The sequence below is a fragment of the Physeter macrocephalus genome, chromosome 15, assembly GCF_002837175.3.
Source record: "Physeter macrocephalus isolate SW-GA chromosome 15, ASM283717v5, whole genome shotgun sequence".
Taxonomy (NCBI): domain Eukaryota; kingdom Metazoa; phylum Chordata; class Mammalia; order Artiodactyla; family Physeteridae; genus Physeter; species Physeter macrocephalus.
The window spans coordinates 60,282,981-60,303,627 of NC_041228.1; the positions used below are offsets into that span (position 1 = coordinate 60,282,981).

Genomic DNA, 20,647 nt, shown 5'->3' on the forward strand with positions numbered 1-20,647 from the left:
GAGGGCTCCATGTACAAGCTCACTGATGGAAAAACCATTTCCTGCTATTTCAGACGGGTAAATGCGTATGATGAAGGAAACACCTGAGAACAATAAGTCTGTTTCAGGCTCAGGTGAAGAAAGGGGTCTATTTCTGGCACTGAAGAATAGGGAAATGATGATCATTTCGTTTTCAAGTTTTCCTTTATTTCTTTTGTCTTTTTTCTCCCTGAAACATCATCAATAATATTAATGTCATTGATGTCAAAACACCAAACGTCAAATCAGGAAAACCATTTTAAAAATTTTGTGGCTATTTCTCCTCTATGCCCTCATCCCCTCTTTCCTGAAAAATACAGCTGTAGTAGTGTGTGTGTGTGTGTGTGTGTGTGTGTGTGTGTGTGTGTGTTGGGGAGGGGAGTTATCGAATTCTAAGTAAGAAAACAAAAGGAAGGATTTGTAAGAGGGGCGCCCACTTTTGCAGTCCCTTCTGCAAGCGAGTATTCCTCTTCTAGCGTTTGTGTGTGTGTATGTGTGTGTGTTTTCTTTTGAATCATCTCTTCCTCGTCCTCTTTCACCTCCTTCCTAAGAAGAGAAGCTGGGATGAGGGTCGGGGGTTAATGGGCTGAGGGGAAGGGGCAGAGAGGAACTAGCACAGAGTCAAGAGTTTCCTCCAGGGCTCGGCCTTGGAGCGCGTCAGCGCGCGAAGGGGAGCTGGGAGCAGCGGCCGCAGGTCTGCCAGGGGTGGGCCCGGAGGCGCGGAGCGCCGCGCCGCGGGCAGGGGCGCGTCGAGGGGAGCGAGCTCGAGCCCAGCCCGCGGGCTGCTCCGGGGCGCGGGCGCGATCCGCCCGGCTCGACCCGGCTGCGCTGCTGCCCCGCGGCCCCCGGCGTCCTCCTCCTCGGCCCCTGGCTTCGGGAAACCCAGCTGCTCCTCTCAGGTCTCTGCGGACTCCTCGCCGTCAACCTTTGACCCCACACAACACCCCCGCCCCCCATGCCGCTGTCCCTAAACTCTGCGCGAACCCACCGCCGCCTTCGCGGAACGTTTGGCTACTTTTAATTTCAAAGTGAAACGAGCAGAGGTTTCCCCGCCGCACCCAGAACTTTCCCTAGACCCTCTTCTGCACTTTCCAGGGCTGCCCCGCGGAGCCAAGCCCACTGCAGAGCACTCGGATCCTGACACCCGGCGCCGAGTTGGGGAAGGACCTGAAAGGGCTACCAGGTGGTTAGGTGTTGAGTTGGAAGCAAGGAGTAATTAACATTGAGACAAAAGGTAATTTCCACTCCCAGACTTTTCCTTGGCGTATTTTATTTCCCAAATCTCTGCGGCGGACACTCAGGGCTTTACAATCGGTTTAATGAGTCTTGAGCTGTATGTTCCCCCCTTCCCCCGCCCTGCCCTCGCTGAGTCACTAATAAATACCCCACCTCCCTCTCCCCCGCTTCCCTTCAGCTCAAGACTAGCCCCAGCCCAAGGGGAAAAGGTTCCCAGTCTTTTGACCGCGCTTCCGGGGTCTATAGATGAGCTCAGTTTGAAACGAGGTATTACAAGTGATTTCAGCGTTAGGAACCCTTTATGTCACCACAGACACTTTCAGATCCTCAGCCCCCCTCCTCTTTCCCTCTTTTTGTTGGGTCTCCTCCTCCCGGGGGCTATTTAACAAAGGCAGTCTGTTAACTAACATTTTTGTTTAACTCAGCAACTCCTTTCCAAAACACACTTAAACCTGATACCAAGGTCTGTTATTTTGTGTGTGGGGGGTGGGGGGAGAGGAGTATGTATGTATGTAAGGGGGAGACGATGAAGTTGACAGTGAATCGGAAAGTGCAGGGCTTATTGGGGAAAGTGTCACAAGCATTATATTTCTAGTGAAATAATTCAAGAAATAGTGTGGGAGAGCCACTGCTCATTACTATGAAAAAAAGTATATTTTCTTGAGAATTAAAAAAGGGAGGGGGGAGAATTAAAATATGACCTAACATCCAGAATGGGCACCCTCTTTGATGGTGAGAGTGAACTAGATGAAATGACATTCCAAGACGAAAGGTATTTTGAGTGTGTATGTACGTGTTTGTGGGCAGTGAAATCCATCGTTCGCTTATTCCCTCCCCTCCCCCAACCTGGTTCTTCTCTCCTCTGTAGTCTCCTTTTTTTTTTTTTCCCCCAACATAAAAATGACCCCCTCCTGATCCCGGGTTTATCTCTGTACTTCCATATCCCCATATATTTCTACCTTTCTAGACTGAAGCCCAGTTTTTGCTTTAACTTCGAAGTAAGTCGGTTTTACCTTTTTCCCCCCCTGGAGGTTCTGACCCGTGTGTGTGTGTGTGTGTGTGTGTGTGTGTGTGTGTCTGTGTGTGTGTGTGTGTCTGTGTGTGTGTGTGTAGGGGGTCATTATGTACAGTTAGACACAGGTAAGGTAAGGAATGGGGAGGGAAGAGGAGTTATAGAGGGTCTGAGGTATAGAGGGTCTGAGGAGGGAAGAATTAAGGGAGGAAGAAAGGAAAGACAGAAAAAGTCAGACGCCCTCTGGCCTTTCAGAGGTCAGGGCTCAGACAGTGCTGTGACCTTCTTTCCCCCAGGCAACCAGCCCAGTGTTTATAAACAAAATCAGGCAGGTCTCTTCCCAAACAATAGCACTTCACTAACTTCATAAGCACTTCTACAGCTCTTATGCAAATTAATGAGGACCACCACTGCCCCCCACCCCATACACATGCACACTCACTCCATCCAGGGTCACAAGCACACCCTTCTCACAATACAAGGAGATAGTTCCAGCAAGAGTTTCCAACGAAAATTTTACACTCCGTCTGGGGAAGAGCTCTAAGAGACAGCGATGCAGATGGGAAAAGATAGACAAGTGAGGAAAAACAAAATAAAGAATAACTGATTTCATTGAATAGAAGATACAGTTGTGATCTTTTTAAACCTAAAACATCTACATTTAGTCAATGAAATGCTGTAGAGACAATATATTAACTCCAGCCACTAAATAGAATTATTTTAAAACAGGACATTACATTCATCCAAACATCCACATTTCCAAGACAAAAAAAAAAAAAAAAAGTCCAGATCTTTATAGTTGAAGAAGCCATCACCTCTGTATGTAACAACCCTAAATATTAGACACAAAAGCACCATTAAATCCTACAACAAACAAACAGCCCATCTGATCTAAGTTACAAAATGTATAATTAAATCCATCTTTAATTACAAAAGGCAGCTAGCAAGCTAAATGAATCAAAGATTTTGAAACAAATGTTGTTTGCCAAGGTACAGAAATGATAGCTTTACATTGTATTGTCACCAAAATTCCATTTCAGGAATATAAATTACAAGATAGGAAAAAAAAAAGGTGAAAGCAAAAAAAAAAAAAAAAAGAATTAAATGATTTTCAAACTTTTGCTTTAAAATAATTATCAGTGAAAGTCTAACAGAAAAAGGTTAAGGAAAATATACCTCAGAGCAAAAGGATCATCTCCTTTTCTTCTTTGTCTATCAGTCTCCTGTTAAAGCATATGGAAAATGTTTTCAAAATGCCCAGATTTGGCACATTGTCATTGCAAAGAGAGGAGCACAGTGATGCTGTTAGAGAAAATGGGAAATAAATTCAGGATTGGGTGCTGCCTCCTTCAATGCGGATTTATCTAAATTTAATTTAATATTCCGCAATCACTGAATGATCGCATATAATTCACCGAGATTTTAAAGGGCTTTATTTAAATACCTTGAGCAACAAGAGGATGGAATTTAAACCATTGCGGCCATTGCTTAGATATATATATATTTTATTTTCCTATTAGAACTTTAAGTGGCAATTTCTAATAATAAAAGAAAAAACGATAAAGATTTGTTTTTTTTATAAGGGAGAATGTTAAAGGAAAGCGTTAGTTTTATTAAAATCATTCTGAACGTAAAATCAAAAAGCACAAAATGGTTGTTTGTAAAACACTAAACCTTTAATCGATTTTATTGGCATTCCGATCGATTAGATAAACGGAAATCTATAGCAAACATCAAAGCATTTAAAACATTTTCCCTATCTCATTTATAAACAAAACTTTTCTTTTCAGCAGAAAAAAGTGATTATCAAACGACTAACAGGAAATTCTTCAGATATCAAATTACGATAATAAAATTATTTCCACATGGAAAAGGATAATGACAATGATGATAGTAATTACAATAATGAATAATTCAACAATCCTTTGACATGTATGGAAGAACCTCGAGCAGAACCGCTCTTGAAGGGGGCCACTTTAAAATAAATACTTTATTTTTAAAGGCAATATTTTTAAGAGACAACTCAAGGGGAGTAGCTTAGGTGTGGCTCTCGGACTAGTCTTAATTTCCCTGCAGTTCCAAGGGAATCAATTTCTTTACCGGCGTTTTCCTTCCAAATTGAGTTACTTCTTATTAGCAAAAATTAATATGCAAATGTCAGTGAGCCCTACCAGGTCTGCAAACTTGTGTCTGAACCTGTCTTCTACTTATTCTAAAAGGTGATTTCCAAATTATAGAAGGGGGGGCGGCGAGGACTGGACTCCCCAAAATTGAATGGAATCACACATTTGATCCTTTAAGTGAAGGAAAACAATTTATTTAGAGATATAAAAACTGCTATCCGGAGAAATGAAACCATCAGAGAGCTTCTGGCATTCTAGCTAGCTGCAGCAAGAGGAAGTGTTGCTGTAACGGGTATTCTGTTTATTTGTTAAAGAAAATCAATGAAAGAGGCTGTAAAGTAGTTAGTGAGGCGTGTGTTTGGGACTCGCGGTGAATCGTGACTCCGTCAGGGTGAACGAGCAGCTCTTCCTCTTGCCAGAAAAGTCCCTGCGTCGCCCCGAGCCGGGGCGCGGGCTGCACGGCACCTGGTTCCAGCTCGCCGGTGCTGCCCCGCGGTGCTCGCGCCACCGCCAGAGTCCGTACAATTCTCTGCCCTTTTCTGCCCTCTGTCCTAGCAGTCGCTCCCTCCAGTTGACAGCGGGTGCCTTCCCACGCCCTCCCTCAGCAGCACACACCTTTTTCCGCCTTCTCTCTTACTGACTCTAGTCGTTCCCTCCTTCCTTTACGCTACAGGTCTGAACTTCTGCACTTCTTTTCCTTCTACTGGAATCTCACTCTTCTGCATCTCCAAGTCCCTCCGGTGAATCGCCGAATATTTCCTTCCTACCCCGCCCCTCCCCCGTTTCTCTCTCACGCCATTTATTTAGCACCCGGGTCTTCTTACCCTCGCGCTCCTATCCTCTCCTCCAGACATTCCAGAGAGTTCTCATCACACCAGAATGCACTCTCTTTCTCCTCCTCCTCCTCCCCCTTGGATTGGAGAGCCGGGATGGGGGGCAGGCGGGGGGGGGGATTGCGAGTTCAACTCCCAGGGGTTTTATTCTATTCTTTTAACAGCTTTACTTTCCCTTTTCTTCTTTGCGTAACCTTCACCTACCTACTAATTTATAACAGAAGCGGTTTCTTTCCCTTTCATTGCCTAGTTTACGGTTCCGGTCCGGGGTTGTGAGACCCACGCACTCTCCGCACCTCCCCCTCCCCGCCCCCACCAGCCCGCGTCGCCCCCGCCGGCCGTGCTCCCCGGCAACTATTTTCATTTACTCGGTTGCCGTCCAGTTGCACTTTCTCTTCTCGGAATAAGTTAGCTATCCAGATTTAAAGTTCTCTTTATAGCCCCTCTTTATTTGTCAAATTACTTCGTTGCCCAAATGAAGGGAGGGGGTTTGGGGAGGCAGTATATCACCCACTTAAGTCTCTTTTAACACCCCAGTCCCACCCCCAGCCCGGGTAATATCTTATGTGAATAATAACGAATTCTGGACGATTTTCCCTCTCAGCGCGTGCAGATTGCTTATGAGTTATTCCTGAGCGGGTCTCAAACTCCTCGCTTGCATCTTCTGGCTTCGAGTGGTCATCCTTCTAAACTTCCCCCCTTTCCTCTCCTTCCCTCCCCGGCAGCCCTGGCTGCGAGAGGAGCTCAGTCTAAAGACCTCGTCCTCTCGCTTCTTGTTTCTTGCTGCTGCAGCTGCCGCTGAAATTCGCTGCGGCCGCTGCCTCTTCCCGCTTTAATCCCAGACCTCCAGTCATTGGGCAGCTCCTCAGAGGCAAGAAGTCAACACCATGGCAACCCGACAAGCCTATCAGATCACCGGCTGGTGTGACAGCAGCAACGCTGCAGGCTGGAGTGGGCTGGGCAGAAGAGCAGAGTGGCCTCTACGCTCAGGTACACGGTCTGGGAGTGGACAGCAGCTGTCAGCCTCCACGGTCTGGCTACACAGATGTGCACCACCCAGTTCATACCCCTACCCTGTGTCCCCTCGTAGGTCTGGAGGAGGAGGAGGAGGAGGAGGAGGGGAGAAAAAGAAGGAGAAGGGATGCAAGTACGAGTGGAAGGGCTTGGGAAGAGACTTTCAAGCTAAAGTAATCAAAGCCCTAGGTATTGTAAACTAAAGATGCCTTGTGCCCCAGTATTCCATGAAACCAAATCACAGTAGCCTCAGAACCAAATTTAAGGGGTTTGCACAAAGGTGTGGGGCTTTTCTTCACCAGTTCTATCACTTGCTTGAACAAAATTAATGAAGCATTCTGTTCTGGAGTTCCGAAAGGATACAAGAAACTGTGGCACTTTTAACTTTTACTGTCTGCTAAGTGTTGGATTCTGCAAAAGCTCAACATCACTTTCAGCCATGCTAATTGCTTTGGAAATGACCTAAACTTTACCTGAAACTGCCTTTGCCTTGTTCTCTCCTAAAATGTGTGCTGCGTGTAATGTGTGTTCTAGATCTTGATTCTCTAGAGAAGAAACAGAGAAGACTAGGAAATGGGTAACTGGGAAATCTGTGTGTCCCTCTTGGGCCTACCCAGCCTTTGTATTTCCTCCTTTTCCTTAAGAAACTCCCAAGTAGGCAGATGGAAGAAGACAGGACTTTCACTAATATTTTAGAACATCTTGTTAATGAACGAAATAGATAGAAACTGCATTTTTCGTTTGTGATTTTAAAAGCACACAATGTTTTTGAGAAACACAACGTGTTATTTCTCCATTATAATTCTGCTGTGAAAACTTTGACAAATAATTGTATAATATGTTATCATTGATCATATAAACCCCTCTATCACTTATCTCATCGTTGATTTCTAAATTTCAAAACACGCATTTGTCTGTTGAAGTTGGAAAAGACAGAAAGAGAAATCCATTTAATATTGAAGTTAATGTGTTGTATTGAGGAAATCTTGTATGAATTCTAAAATCTACCCTTAAGTCCACTTGACATAAACACAATTCACTAAGTAAACAGCTTTCATATTGATCTAACATTTTAACATTTTTAGGCTCTCAGTGTGTATTTAAATTATCCTTGGCATGCATAAAATCCTAGAGAATTGGAAAGGTTTCTTAAAACAGCAATTGTAATATTAAGCAAGTAGGACAGAGAGCCAATTTTTGTGGCTCTAGAGAAAAATTCAATGAAATCTTGAACTTCATTTCCTTACTTTCTCTATATTTCATTGTTGATGGATCCTAATATTAAAACAGTGCATTTTCAAAATATAATTTATTACAGACCCAAAATGGGTATAATAACTGATATTGGAGAAACAGGTCATGATATACTAGAGAAAACATTTGGACATAGTATGATATTCCCTGTACCGAAACTCTAATGACATGCTGGTAACATTTTCTTATTCTGTGCCACTCTGCAGAGTTGTTCAATGAAGAACCACCAAGCACACAGAACTGAAATTTGGTTATAGTTTAAATGGTTATTTCAGTGCCAAGTTATTGACATCCTTTAATATTTTTGCCTAGTTCATATTACATTTGCCACGTACTGAGTGTTTACAGTGGGAAATGTAGGAAGAAACATAATAGCACAATTTTACATTAAAATGCATATATTTAATTCGTTATCTCTCAGAAACAAACTTGTAAATTTAAAATGTTTTTAAAGAGAAGTTAAATAAAGTGTGCAAAAATCTTTCAGTACATTTTGGCTTCAGTAAGAATAAAGGAATACAGGAAATATGATAACATTAAAAATTTTATTATTTCATTTAATGAATGGTACATCCTCAGTTAGTGGAATACCTTAGGTTCTATAATACTACCTGTGTACGGGTGTGCGTCTGTATGCTAGTCAAAGATGTGAACAGATACTGTCATTCAACTGTTTATCTATATGTAATATTTCTAATTTAAAAAATTAAAATAAGATGAAGTTCATAAATTAATATATTACATTTAAATGAAAACAAATATCTAGATATTCTATTAGAGCCTTTGAGTTTCTTAGAAATGATTATTTTTTCTCTGCTATGTATAGAGTATCTAAAATTAAACAATTTTTGCATATATTATGCAGATATTTATTTTGTAATCATAAATCAATTTAGTGTCTACCCTTAAAAATACCCTCAGATTATACGTATGTGACCATCTGTTTAAACACAGATTTACATACATACCACACACATGTTGCTAGTCAGCTCCACATTCAGATCTTTACATTTAAAGCTATTTTCCGTACATTTAGTGTTTTCACCATAGAATGCTGTTGGAAGGAGGGAATTTCTCTTTTTAGCTAATGAATAAGATGGTGGAATTAAATGTAGTTTAAGTGCTAAATTTAAAAAAAAAGTCTATGTAAGAATGCCTTGCTCGTTTTCAGCAGAATGGATACCATCTCCATAGAGTTCATTCTTGACCTTACCTGAGTAAGTATTTTAACTTAAAGTATGAGATGCACCTAGAGGGGTAAAACATTGAGCTTAATAGGAAGACAGTTAATAACCTTTTTTCATCCTTGTGCACTATCAATCATGGCTGTCACCAGTCTGCTGAATCAAAGCAAAAGTGTTCTTCACAGATGACTGATTAGAAACGCAAAATCACAAGATCCATCTTCATGGTCACTTTTATTATAGTCATTTTTAAACTGACAGCAACATGCTCAGTTTCAGCACACTGGGCATCACAAATAGTGTCACTCAGTGCAGCTAAGCATGAGAAGAGGTTGGTTGGATTATACTTAAAAATAATTAGGCCCTCAACCCTTTGTGGAGCCAAGAAAAAAGGTATTTCTCTCTCCATCCCCCATATCCTCCCCCACCCCCATAACTCACTTTGATTCCACTGTATCATTAGTTTATATCATTAATTTACCATCTTGAAAAGAGGTGATCAAGGTATAGTTTTATCCTTGTTAATTATCTAGGAATTAGGGAATGAATATGTCCACTTGGGAGTTACAGATAACTTTTTGTCTACCACTTTTTGTCAACTTCATGACAAACATCATTGTTACCCTTATAGTTAAATTGGATTCTTTTTATATAGAAATGTGTTCTTAGACTAAAAGCCTCAGGAATCTAGGTAGTCAGGTACTAGTAAATGATACTCGCTATGAAGTATCATTGAGGACATCTATCTGTTGAAGGCATCTAATAGCATCCCCTGGATGCTGTAGCATTGGAATTACTGGGATTATAACTATTTAAATGCATAATCTTAAGGTGGTCAAGATATTAACTATTAGGTGGCTATGTAAATTCATTTTTTACCCCCTACATTACTTCCTTTTCAGCCCTAGAATACTGAAGCAATGACAAATTTGAAAAACCAACAAGTAGAAATACATAAAAAATCATTAAACTAGGAGGTTTGAAACAGTTATGGCTGAATCAAATGATAAGGAACTTTGTCTTTACTTAGAATCTTGATCTTTGTGCTACAAAGATTACCCCTTCAGGTTTATTTCATGCTATTTTCATACATTCCTTCAGAATGTTTTGTAATATTATAAGGTACTAATGATACAAATATCTAGATGGGAAAATTTTAATAGAAATATTTCAAAATATGTTGTGATTCTCGTGCCCATTTTACAAGCTCCTTATTTCATATTTCAGAAAAGAAAACCCAATTGAATTTAAATTCTAATTTAGTAATTTTAACCAAAATACCCATTTGAAATTTCTATACAGTTATCTTTTCCTTTTATCTCAAATGTTCATTTCCTTGTTAGCAGCCGAACACACTCACATAGAGGAAGAAGGAGAGAGAAGAAAAATCATCAATGATATTTCTCTATATAGTATAATGCCTTCATATTCATTTTCAAACATGTTAATATTCTACTTTAATACCTCTCTGTAAATCTATCAATTCTTTTCCTCCGTCTCTATACAAGCAGACACACACATACACACATACCTACACTCCTTTATTGCTTTATTCTAGGTTATGAGAATGCTTTTCTTCTCTGCACAAAATACATAGATTGACAAGACATATATAATGATATATCTATACTTATATAGATAGTAATAGGTGTACAAATGTACTCTCTATGTATAAGAAGGCTAACATTAATTTCCTTAAATACTGGACTTTGTTAATACATATTTTTCTGTAAAATGGAGATATTATGAAATATCTCGATTAGCTATTTAGTTTGATTTTACATTCTTAGACAAATGAAATTGTCTTAGAATTTGAATAGATACATGTGTTAGTTGATATTTTAAAATATTTACCCTTTATTAAAATCAATGACAATTGTTACCGATATATTGTTAAACATGTAAAATTAGGATTAAATGAAATGCTTACATATTTTGAAAGCTACATAGTCGCATAGATGACAATGTAATAATCACCTTAATGGCTTCATTTTCAGTTTACTTTAATGACAAAACCGACCAAATTTGTGTGTGTATGTGTGAGTGTGTATGTATGTGTGCTTAGTTTAGATAAATTTATACTTTTAGAAAGGATAGTATCCCATAGAATTCAATATTATTTTTTAAAGTTAATTTTTGGTGTAAAATATCCTTTGTGACTAGGTTATACTAGTCAGAATATTTATAGAAAAGATTTATTTGAAATAGCTGGACTCACTAGAGCACATTTAAGCTACTAAAACTAATTCAGTGAAATGATATGCATGATTTTTGCCATCATCTTGGTAATCTGTATAGGCGGTCACTATAGATCTTAAACATTAATCTTTAATATGCACCATAAATATGAACATTCATAATGTTTATAAAGATTATAGATCTGGAATCATGTTTTCCGCTATAGATGGGTCTTAATAAACAGAAAATAAAAATAATTTTCCTTTATATTTTAGGAATTTAATCAAAGCTATTTAAAAATTAGTTTCTTTTGAAAGTTACTATGGAGAATCATTGAGAATTTTATGTTTTGATGTAATTTGAAAACAGCATTCACTTACATTTAAAGCATTAGAGTTAATTTAGATAATTTTTTGGGAAAAACTGTTAGTGTCTTTATTTACTTGAAATGTTTATCAGACTATTTTGTTGCTGTTAGTTTAAAAACGTATCTTAATTTGTGTGCATTGCTTGTGCTTACGTTTGCTTCATTCAGAATGTTCTTGTGTTTAAGCGAATACATAAAGTATACAATCTTATTTAATAGTAGAATATCATATGACATATGGACTAGCAAGAAATCTCATAATTTAGTTGGTAGAGGTATATTTACTATATAAATACATATTCATCAAAGAATATTTTAAACTAAAAAAAGACAAATGAAATGTTTGTGCATTTCATTTGGGGCTGAAATTTATATTTGTGCATTGCATGTAATATATGATATATACATACATATACACAATTACACCTAAATACTCTCAAATTTAGATTACTGACTTCTTTAAATGGTAAAATGCTGTCACATACAAATATTACAATTATCTTTGCCATACTTGGTTTATGCAGCCTGAATATGCAGTTATGGCATTTCTCTCTTTTCTGAGGTATGATTTTCCCTTGATACTGGAATTGTTCTTTGTTGAATCTTTGTGATTAAAAAAAAAAGAAAGCTGTTATATGAGTGTCAGTTTGCAATAAATGTGTGAAAAAATGTACAGTCAGGATAGACTGGCCATCTTTCAGTGTGTCTTTTCTACCTGGGCTTCAGGGCTCCAGCTCCGTACCAGTGATATTTAAAGAGAAAGGAAATGAAAGCAAAGGTCATACAAAATCACCTTTAACATTTTATAGTAAAAAAGAGAAAATTTTGAAATATTTACAATAATTTGTTATGTAATTTTATTTTAATTTTTTTCTGTATTAATTTTCAAAATCTGCTATTATAACTATAACTCATTTTAAATTGTCATTGTGTTCAACTCTTACTTCTTACTTCCAGAAAAAATATTCAGCCCTCTAAAATCTTTAAACCTGAAATTATTATTTTCTCTACCATTCATACTCTCCAAAGCTTTCTGCCACTCACCCACTAAAGCTAAAGGATGCATTTTATAACAAATAGACTATTTTGATCAGCATGCACTATTTTACCTTGAACTTCAGTTTACAAAGAGATATGCAAATAGATTTAATGACAGCTTTTCAGAATGCACCCCAAGATGTTAGTGATGTTTTCAAGTAAAAAATTTAGGATAATATGATATAAAGATCCTTTTTTTTTTGATAGCTAAAGCTTTTATATGTAAACCTTCACTTATGTATTACACAACCACTGAAGAATTTTAATGTATTGCAGTTCATTTTGCAATATTTGCACAAACGTTCAGAGTAGTATTATGTTGCTTAGTTATTTCATTATATTATATTTCACATTTAGATTTTCATTCGAATTTTCCCGTTTTCAACATTTGGATATCATCTCATTAGCTATCATAAACCAGTAGTTTAAGGAGGGGTAATTCTGAAATGTAAACACCCCTTCTAGAATTTTACAGCATTGCCATGGCAGCATTACTTTCCCCCAAACATTTCCCTGTTATGATTATAAGAAAAGATCAGATGCTGTGGCAATCTTTTTCATATGTGATCTTTCTTTCGAATTATTTTCAAAGTCAACCGTCCTTAGACCTTATTTTCATCTCCACAAAGCATTAAGTTTTGCTTCTTTGTAAAATATTTCTTCATAACATATCTTAGTTTAATTCACTTTTAGCAAAAGAAACACCCAAGCTCAATCTGGAGACCTCCTTCCAACATAATTTAGCTGGACCTTTTCTTAGTAAAGGTTTTCTGGTTTTCATTTTCACTTCATATTCTCAAATAAAAGATCCTTTGTTGTCTACCATTTGATTGGACTTAATGAAAAACACTCCATTTTAACTTAACAGTATTTCCTTTTGAATTTATTATATTTAAGAACACTGTCAAAAATCAAACATTTAATCTCAGGTTTTTGTATTTCAAAATATATTACTATCACATGGCTCAGTGAGGTGATGTAAAAAGTATACTGAAAAGATTTCAAAAAGAAAAGCAAAAGCGAAAAAACCCAGCTTCATTTTAATATGAAACTAAATACTATGGCTAATGTGCAGATTGGGTGCAGCAGCTGACTGTAAAGTCGAACATGTGACAGGGTGCCAACAGCGGAATTGTGCAGTATTGACTAAATGAGGTTCACTGATTTGTATTGAGGCTAATATCTTCTTTAAACAATTCCGTGTAAATTGTGCGTATAAAGTCATTGGAAGCTATTTCTCAGGACAGCCTCGCTGGCTAGCTACCTGCTGGAGTGAGGAAGATAATCAATAGGAAGAAATAGAGCCGAGCATGAGTCTGGGAAGCTTCAGAGCAGTTAATGCTGATAAAAGTAGATGATGTCAATATTTGGGAATAGCACAACTCTAGGATAATAGACAAAAGAGAAGTGCATATGTTGCAGGGTGTTCAAACAGGGGCAAAATTAAAAGCCTAAGTGGCAGATGATGCCCTAGGCTGCAAAAGACATTATTTATTACAGGTATTGGTAAATTTCTCCTGAAATCCGAACAGACCAAGATGTTATACGAAAAAGATACCGAACTTTTCTCAGAAGCTTAAATACCCATTTCCATTTCAATGGCCAGAAGGTTTCTGCTCATGATTAGTCTAGGAGAGATTGTCCTCCAAACATTTGGCAGATATATATTTTTACATATGTAATATTTCATGTCTCAGGAAGAAATTGTATTTCTTTCAATTCTCTAAGTTGTTTCCAAGATACAACAAATAAAATAACTTGTAAAAGATAAATGAAAATAGGCTGTCAGTCAGAGGGTGATACCAAAGAAATAAACGAACCTAATTGCCTTTGCATATACTTGTGATTATAGCAGACGCCTTATTTTTTAAAGGTAGTAGACTTATTGGAAGTGAGGTAATGGTATATCTGTACTAATTTAATACTGAAAATCAGTTTTCCTCTTGCTGTCAGGCGATGAAATTTTGTTCTTCTGTGCTGATCTTTCTGTTGATGTATTATGACATAGTCTGTCAACATGAACAGATATGTGGAAGGAGATTGGGTGACTGAGACATACAACCTGCATAGAACTCTTCTTGAATTTTAAGCATGTTATCGTGTTTGGGTACAACAAGTAAGACTGTGCTTGCTTTAAGATGCTGTATTTTTACATAATTTAAGCCCAAGCAAAACAGGTGGACTATGTGACAAAGCTTTCATCCTGAATGAGTGAGCTAAATCCAAAACACGTATTTCAGAATACCTTTTTAAAAATCCCTTACACATCATAAGTTGGTTCCTTTAAGGAAAAAAAAATTGCAAAATATAAAAGTTTCTCAACAAAGAGGAGAAATCCATTCATGGACACGTGATTATCAAACATAGCCATTTTCTCCTAAATTAAACAATTCCACAACTGTTCCATGCTTTTATTGTCACAGATGTTTTTATTGTTTGGTGTTAGATATATATCAACACATAATTCTGAAGTTAGGTAAAACAGCCAAGCTTTGATAGTTTTCACTTAAAATCAAATATAAGAAATGTTATTAGAAAAGCAAGTATATTTATCTGGGACCTAACATTGTAAACATTATTTTTACCCATAAAAATACAGAAATAAATAAATTTTACCCCTGATATTCATTTTATGCTTTTATTTTAGGAATAACTCTTTATTTTGAAAAAAAAAAAAACTTTAAATTTTTTTTACCAAATCACACATTGGAATTATTAACCCAAGTCACTGGATTCCAATTAAAATAATTTCATATTCCAAATATATAATCTTTGTAAGCTTTCCTACAAATAAAATTTGCTTTTAGAAAAATTGCAAGTATGTTGTCATAAATCCTCTCTTTTCATCTTAAATACAGAGAAATAAAAGATCCTTGGTCATTCTTGAATTCTAAAAAAGGTTTCGTTTCAAATAAAATATGAATTTTGATTTAGAGACACAGAAAAAAATCTTTTAAGATCTATACTTCAACTAATTTGTTAATCTTGTGCCACTTTTAGCATTTGTCACACATATAGACCAGGAAATTGGCTCCATCTCATTCTAGCTCTGTATTGAATTAAAAACCTCCACTGCAAAGAAGAGCATGATGTGGGGAAAGAATAAATTTAGTTCTTTCTTTAGTAATGCACATATATTTCCATACATTTCACATCCTCAGGGAGCCTATGAATGCATTCAATAAATACAAAACTATAAACTGTAATTCCAGAAAAGGGAAAGGTTTAAACAGTTTTCTGATTTTAATATACCATTTTAAGTTTGAAGGATGAAAATTAAATGATTTCATACATTTTATTTTACTTTTTTTTAGAAGACACCTTCAGTATTAGAAATAAATCTAAAATAATGAATCTTAGTTGTTCCTTCCACTTGGATAACATTAGCAGTTTTAGATCAAAGCAAATTAAATATCAGCAGTGACAAATTGAGAAAAATGTTTTATACCAGTTGAATCTATGTTTGCATTCAATCCACCAAAGTCCACCCTGGCTAATTTAGTAGACATTGTATACAAACCATTTATGTACAGACCTTAAAAGGAGTGTCCATTCCTATTTCGTGTTTCTAGGCTGACAGAAAGGTAGTTTTCCATAAAGTGTGATAATAATGGATAGATTTTAAGCACGATGGGTGCATTTCTATGACAATTTTGTTAAAATGAAATATGCCCCACAGGTGAAGGAGATTACTAACTCTGATATAGACTCTCTGAAGGTATAGTTCACTATACTTTCAAGCATTTGAATCTGTGACTGTGTTCTGAGGAGACCATGCAGTGTGGTAGATTTATGATGGCCTCATGGAAACCGGAAACAGAGCTAGCAAAGATTATGGCATACTTGTTCAGAAAAACGGTGAACTGAAGGTCCCTGATTTACACTGACATGTATCTCGATGAAACCATAGTTTGCAAATTGCCTTGAGTAATCATCTTTTATTAAGTGCTTGATAGCTACATAAATGTACATATCTATTTTAAAACATATCAAGAATGCTGATACTGTATTTGCAAGAATTTTCTTGTAGATCTTGAGGTTAAAAATATTTTACTTACCTATTTCTATTTTCTAAATACCTTAGAAATTAATATTCAGTAAAAAAAAATCATGTCAGTTAAGAAATACATTCCATAATATCAATAGTGAAAAACTAAAAACTCCAGCAATATGAAGAATTCTGAAAAATTTCACTGCATATCTGCATATTAATTAAGAGGTTTAAAGTCTTTCAGGTTTTGGTTTTTTCACATTTATGTTATTATTCAAGGATAAAGAAAAGACTGAGCTTCAACTGTCAACTTAAAATCCATCACTCCCTGACTCATTCCTGTTTCAAGTGTTTAATCAACACGGTCTTGGTTTGAAGGATGTAGCTGTTTCTCCCTTATTTTGTGAGGCCAGTGAAGATACTCCCTGCCTAATTCAGGAATGAAAATTGTGCACATATATGCTCATAGACTTTTTTTTCCCTACGGGAAGTCTTATCTGTATATGATTAGAAAAGACAGAATGCATGACACACACTTGTAATCATTCTGCTATGCATTTCCAATTCCTGAGAACTTTATTCCTCCCCATCCCTTTTTATTTTTATAATAGTCGATAGTGTCACTATTTCAATTTAGAAGAAACACAATTTTTTCTCCAGGTCTCACAATACCAATTTAGATGCTTCTACTTAATCTGAGAAATTAATGTTTGGGGAAACACGAAGTGTTACGTGGTTAAAGCTTTGAAATTGTTGAAACCACAGCCCCTTTAAAATCCTTATTCTTTCGGTGCCATTCTCCTTGTATTCTACAGCTGAGGGGTTTGGATGCTTAATGCTGGTAGTGTGTGAAGTGGGTGTTCCTGGAAGTCACACTTATGAATTATTATGTGCCCCAACTGCTTCCGGGCATAAAATTTCTCTAAGAGACAGCAGCTGACAGATTGGGAGAATCTGGCACAAAGTGTCAGATAACGTCTAACTGTAATGTAAGTTTTGAAAATATCTTTTGGGTCTCTTTTCTTAGGGATTTAGCAAAAACAAATGGAATATATAGACAGCACATATTTTTGCTATTGGCCTAACCTCTTTAGCACAGCTCAGCATCTCAGGATACCTTTTTTTTACGGTAAGAAGCACATAACATGAGATTGACCCTCTTATCAAAATTTTAAGTGTACAGTATTCAACTATAGGTGCAAGACTGTACAGCCAATCTCTAGAATTTTTCATCTTACATAACTGAAACTTTTTACCCAACTCCTTATGTCCATGTTCCCAAAGCCCCTGCAACCATTTTACTCTCTGTTTTTATGAATTTGACCATTTAGATATTTCACATAAGTGGAATCATGCGGTATTTGTCTTTCTGTGACCGCCTTATTTCACTTAGCGTAATGTCCTCAGGGGACATCAGGATACCTTTCCGGGTCTAGCCTTATTCTCCCTTTCCTTGGGGGGTCACAGAGAAGTGGCTCCGTTGGAATGCTCGCCATGGAATAAAACAGTTCACTTACTAGGAGACTGCCGTGGGAGGGGAGTCAGAACAGAAAAGCTGGTGGATTTTTATAGGAAACAGGTACAATGAGGCTCGTAGCCACCATTTTCGTCATTGATGATGGTTGAGAAGTGAAGTGAATGTTAATTGCGTGTTCACAGTGTGATAAGGGCTTTACTTACATTGTCACATTCTTCCATTCAAGTCCCCACTGAGGTAGATACTGTTATTTTCCCCACTTTGCAGACGAAGGAAATCAAAGCAGAGAGGTGAAATAACTTGTGCAAGTTGATAGAGCACTCAGTACTAGACGTGGGATTCAGCCTTCCCCTGAGAACTGTCATGCTGTAGTCGCTTAGTAAAAACCGGTCTTTGAATCCAAGGAAGTAAAAATGTAGTCTGTATCAATGGAGGAGAAACAGCTCTTCCATCTTTTCTCCTAGCTAAGAAATAAGGAGAAAGTATCCTTGGCCAAAGTCTGCTGACTTTTTCTAGCTATTTTGTCCTAGGGTAAACAGAGTAAACATATCAGAGTTAGATATATTAATACATCCGAGGGTACAGATGTCAGAATGTTCAATGTGGCATCTTTAATCTTCTAGGCTTCTTTGGTGGTTTGGTGTCCAGACCCCAACTACGCTCAGTGGTGTGAATTTACTGATGGGTTTGTAGAAGATGCACAAATTTAGTAAAATCCAAGTATTCCATGTGAGTGGATCTGTTTTCAATTACGTGTTTCTGTAACATTAATAGGAGTTATTGATGGTTTCCACAACTGTATACAGTTTCCACAGCTGTATTCTTTGGTTGTAGTTGTTGCATTTACATGCTATTGTATGAGATCAAGTATAAGCCTATGGTTCAGTGGGAGAATTTATTGTTTTTTACTCCTTAGATAGGATTTAGTGCTTAACTTTCTAAATTCTCATCAATGATTGCTTTTATTATTTCTTCTGCTTTCACTTTTGTTCAAAAAGACATTCATTCACTAAAAATTACTTGTTTTATTTACTCATGAGTTGCAGATGATGTGAAAATTGGTGATACCCATCATGCCAAATCCTATTACAGGATCCTATTACTCTGTTGAGGTAATATAGATATTTTGCTTCATTAAAAATTATAACATTTACTTATGTGTACAGGATGCTTTGGAAACAGTAGGTGCTCAATACCTGTTAACCAAGAAAATACATATTTGCTTTGATCAAAATATGATTTAAAAGGACCACAGGCCTTTGATCTCAACATTGGTTATTCAGGTTTGTTACATTAAAGATTACTTTTTTCCCCCCTTAGGCAACCCTGAGGATGAGGATATAGGCAAATACAGGGTGCTGGTACCTATAATGTTGGAGACAGGGACTGTCAGAGGTGCACAATTATTATTCAGCAAACAATAGAGCGAAGTACATAAGAGTGGAAGCATTGGAATCAGTGAAAAGAGGGTTCGAATTCTAGCTCTAGTTAATATGGTGTTGTGATCCTACACCAGTTATCAATCTCTTCAGACCTAGTTTGCCTTTTCTATAAAGTGGGTATTATAATAACAGGGAGAGATGCCTCACGAGACGGTTTTTAAATATTCTGTGGAATAGCACAGAGCCTGGCATTGTGTAAGTACTCAGTAAACTTTACCTGCCCCTATTAATATATAGGATATTTTGATGGCTCTAAGTATATATTGGTTTGCTATTTGAAAATTTCTGTTTTTGGTATGTTACACAAATGAGTGATCTTTCAAATCAAAAACTGTTTTCTTTTGAGGGTTCTCTTAAGAATCAAAGCAGACTCAAATCCAAGAGGAAACTCTTTAAAAACAGAGTTGTAATTAAGAATATTATGATTCTATAAACTTGTTGAGTTCAAAACATGAAACTTGAATAATTTGGTCTTACATGTGGTAGAAATAACCTATAAAAATTTTAAATTAAGTAGAATTTTCCTTTCATAGTTGGCATGGGATTCACATTTTTTTTTAACATCTTTATTGGAGTATAGTTGCTTACAATGGTGTGTTAGTTTCTGCTGTATAACAAAGTGAGTCAGCTATACGTATACATATATCCCCATATCCCCTCCCTCCTGGGTCTCCCTCCCACCCTCCCTATCCCACCCCTCTAGGTGGTCACAAAGCACCGAGCTGGTCTCCCTGTGCTATGCAGCTGCTTCCCACTAGCTATCTATTTTACATTTGGGATTCACATTTTTGAACTGTGCTGTGGCTACAATGGTGAATGAGTTACTGTCTCTATATTTTAAAAACTTGAAGCTCGATGGCATGTTTAATGACCAAAATTATGATGTAAGAGCATTAAGGTAAATATTAATTCTATGAGACTAATTTAAGAGTGTGAAGTCAGGATTTAATGTACGTTGTGGGCTACTGAGAATGCCATGTTTTTTCAAACGTTCTAAAGCTCTACATCTGTCACTCTTGTGTATGTATGCACGTGTGTGTGTGTGCACGTGCGTGTGTGTTCATGAACTGAGAAACCAAAATGCCATGTTTGTAGGAAAAGAAATAGTGTTCCTCTCTCACTCTTAAGTGAAGAATCTATTTCCCTGAAGGAATAATTACGTGCATGCATAAACTGGCAGACAAGGCTTATGTTACACAGTCATGTAAACAGTGAAGTCGTTATAAATAGCGAAATTTCTTCAACAGAAGTAGTAATATTTATGATGTTTTCCACACTCTTTCATTTTTAAGTTTTCTGCTTTCTTTCAAAGTCTACTGGGCAGTGCCATGCATAACTTTTGAGAAAGAAAGGCAAAGCTCTTTCCCTTTATCACTGACAGGAATAACAAATATCCCATCTCTTCCTGTCCTTTGACTTGGGTGACTTGTGCCCTCGTGTGTGACCACAAGGCACCCTTTCTTTTTTTTTTTTTTTTTTT

General features: G+C 37.1%; 1 long non-coding RNA gene across 1 annotated transcript in view; it reads left to right on the top strand.

Annotated features, from left to right (window-relative positions):
* The first annotated feature begins 837 nt into the window (after nucleotides 1–837).
* Nucleotides 838–20,647, top strand: part of LOC114487916 (uncharacterized) — a 38,700-nt gene continuing 18,890 nt past the window's right edge. Inside the window, exons 1-2 of the long non-coding RNA XR_003683480.1 lie at nucleotides 838–1,252; nucleotides 6,015–6,212. This is a non-coding gene — a long non-coding RNA (uncharacterized lncRNA). The remainder of the gene's footprint in view (nucleotides 1,253–6,014; nucleotides 6,213–20,647) is intronic.